Source organism: Corticium candelabrum, chromosome 13 (assembly GCF_963422355.1).
Source record: "Corticium candelabrum chromosome 13, ooCorCand1.1, whole genome shotgun sequence".
Classification (NCBI taxonomy): domain Eukaryota; kingdom Metazoa; phylum Porifera; class Homoscleromorpha; order Homosclerophorida; family Plakinidae; genus Corticium; species Corticium candelabrum.
In genome coordinates this window covers 834,705-837,943 of record NC_085097.1, presented here as the reverse complement: position 1 = coordinate 837,943, position 3,239 = coordinate 834,705, and the positions used below count along the sequence as shown (strand labels likewise).

The 3,239-nt window shown below is 40.4% G+C and overlaps 1 long non-coding RNA gene across 1 annotated transcript; it reads right to left on the bottom strand.

Annotated features, from left to right (window-relative positions):
- Window positions 1-767: 767 nt before the first annotated feature.
- On the bottom strand, window positions 768-1,322 carry LOC134189315 (uncharacterized). Its single transcript, XR_009971482.1, has 3 exons — window positions 1,267-1,322; window positions 1,121-1,199; window positions 768-1,051 (listed from the first exon to the last, which is right to left on the bottom strand). It is a non-coding gene; the product is annotated as an uncharacterized LOC134189315 (long non-coding RNA).
- Window positions 1,323-3,239: the final 1,917 nt, after the last annotated feature.

Sequence of the window (3,239 nt, the reverse complement as noted above, 5' to 3'; positions counted from 1 at the left end):
TGTTACTGGGTGGACTTTCCACAGTTAAAGCTGTTGGGTCAGTGCAATTCCTCAGACAAGAGTAAATCATTTCATATGACTCTCGTCATTGTAGCTGCTTCAAGTGAGGTGCTAGTCTGGCTGCAAAAGTGAAATATGAAAGAATAAATCTCATTTTTACTTACTGATAGACGGCTTCTGAGACGCTTAGTGTGAGTGCTAGTAGTCTGACTACCATTCGGACCGCATACAGCCGAGCATTAGGTGGCTCTGAGATTTTAACTGAGTTAAAAGAATCTGGCTAGGACGCGTTTGAAAACTTTTGTATGGGTGGCCATTTTAGATTCTTCACATCCCTACATAGAGAGTGCTACTGCACTCTCTGATACGTACATGCACCAATGGACTGGGTATCTGAGGCAAGGTTAGACTAGATTCGTACCCAGGCCCTCTTGCGCGCCTGGCCTGGGTATGAGGCTAAAGGTTAAACCTTCAAGGCTACACGTTTTAGTAATCCAAACAACTTCCCTAATCCGAACAGGGTTTGCCACAGGGCTGTTCGGATTAGCGAGGTTCTACTGTACTCTACACTGCAAACACAAGCAAAATGGCAATAAATCTGGTCATGCCAAAGCTATTAGACCCTACAGCTATAAAGTTTAGGTTTTCAAATCACACATCAACTGATAGAAAAGTGCTGCTAACATACAAATGGTTAGTCGACAGCCTGACTATTGTGATGTGGCTCTGAAGTCATGTATGTAGTCCTACACACATTGCACCTCGACATCCACATATGGCACTATGAATTGGCAAAAGAGAGCAAGCACAGTAAAAATGTTAATAAATGTTTTGAGTCAACAGAATAAATGGCAACATAAAAGCCAATACAAAATTTTTGGCAGAACTTAATTGTTTGTATCCACCATGAAGAGAATATGTCACAACTTGTGAAAAGAAAACAGTCAAATAGACCACATTATCAATGTTTAAAAAAAAGGAAAAATCTAATCACTACATAGTTTGTTACTTGTTTTCCCCAGTAAAGCATCCAACACCATCAACAACTTTGCTACATTTGTTATAACAGCAACTACAATGAACCATTTTGACATATTACCCTACATGTAGTTTCACTTACTTGTGCAACTCTTATTGCATTCTGTGTTGCACCTCCTGCAATGTACTCTACTGGCCATTTGTCAACTAATTCCTGATATCTACATAAATGTTAGAATCACATTGGCAACATCTTAATACTTCAAGTTATCAAATTTAAAGCCTTACATTGGTATGTGTCCTTCTTCTGCAAGAATGGCATTATTTGACTTCAAGTTATACCTATTAGGTTCAAATGCAAGTTCATAACCAAATAATATGTCTATTACAGTAAACCCTCGCACATCCAACCCCTTGCATATCCAAAAGTTATTGCAAAGCAGATACGACTTCACAAGCCCATTTGCGGAAAAGTAGTGAGAATGTGGTAGCGATAATGATGAAAAGATGCGGACAATCCTAGGTTAGTTTGGTTATTGTAGGTTACATATATAGTACACGTATTATGTCTTCGTGCAATCATTATACTACTGGCATATTATCCATATTTCAGCCCATGTACATACATACATACATACATACATGATGATGATGGCGAGTTCACTGTATCGGTGACGACCTATAACCTGCACTTGGAGTAAATTATATAGGGACTAAGGGGTGTGCCTACCCACGCCCACTCTCTTGTCCCAATATGTCCAAAGCATCTACCGGGGCCAAAATGACAACAGGCAAAATAAGACACATCAGAATGCAGTGGCTTGCCAGAAGTACGCTCTAAATTTGCACGACTGAAATTGAAGTACGCCACAGTACTTGTTGATGTCTCTGGATAGCAATCCCTAATACATACATACATACATACATGGTAATTGCTACATCTTCTAAAGATGAAAGCCTTCTCTATTTCTCAACATCACCTATTTCATTTCTACGTTCGTGGCCTCTGAGATGACTCTTGAAACCAGCCTTAAACTTCATTGGCATTAAGCTCATGTGACATATGAACTCTGTTGCTTTGACTGGATTGATTGAATCGGGATGCTTTATAGCTTTCTTGTGTACCAGCATATGCCGCTTCAGCCCAGATGCTGATTTGCAGGTTTTCTTGCAAACTACACAGGAGTTGTTGCCTGGATGGGGAGATAGGCTGGCATCGTTAGCTTTCTTCTGATTGTTCTCATGGGCCTTAAGATGGTTCACATAACCTGCCTTCAACAAGAACACACGTTCACACACATCAAACTTCCACGATAGCTTGTTGGTTGGCAAATCTAGCAAACAACCTTTTCAAGACCATGTTTAACTTAGCATGCTTGACCCGCTCATCCTCACAATTAATGCATCCTTCCTTAATGGACTTCCTCCAATCTGCACAACTCAAATCCTGTTCTTCCCATTCTTGCACATCTATGTGTAGTACCTTCAGGTTTCCCTTAGATTGTCCTTAAACTTTTTCCTGGGCTTATGTTGAGAACACTCTCCTGTCATCAGCTCTCCATAGAACAGTTGTTTAGGGAGTCTATTATCCTCCATGCTCACAGTGTGTCCAGCCCAACTCATCTGGTTGAGGATAAACATTGCTTCAATACTTGTGCATTGAGACCTTTGAAGATCATCAGTATCTGAAGTTAGTGATTGCCATTTGATATTGAGGATGCACTTCAGGCATTCTTCATGAAATCGTTCAAGCCACTGAATATGCCTTCGATGCATTGTCCAGGTCTCGGATGAGTAGAGCAAGGTTGTCAAGACGGAGGTTTTGTATACACTGACTTTTGTTCTGATATTAATGCCTCTATCTGACCAAACTCTACTTTCCAAATTGCCAAAAGCAACACTTGCCTTTTGAATACGTGAGAGAATCTCAGCATCCAATGCATCATTCCTTGATATAGTGCTTCCGAGGTACAGAAAAGTGTCAACAACTTCCATTCTGGTACCTTTCACCAATATTATTGGTTCTTTATACAGCTTTCCTGGCACGGGGGTAAACATTACCTTCGTCTTCTTAAGGCTAATACAATTGTCAGTCCAAAAGCATCACAAGCATCAGAGAAACAATCCGTTATCAGTTGTACATCTTCCTCTGTGTGTGCTACAACGTCTGCATCATTTGTATACAGCAATTCCCGGATCAGATATTCAAAGTTCTTAGATTTGGTGTTAAACCTCCTTAGACTGAATGCCTTGCCACTTGT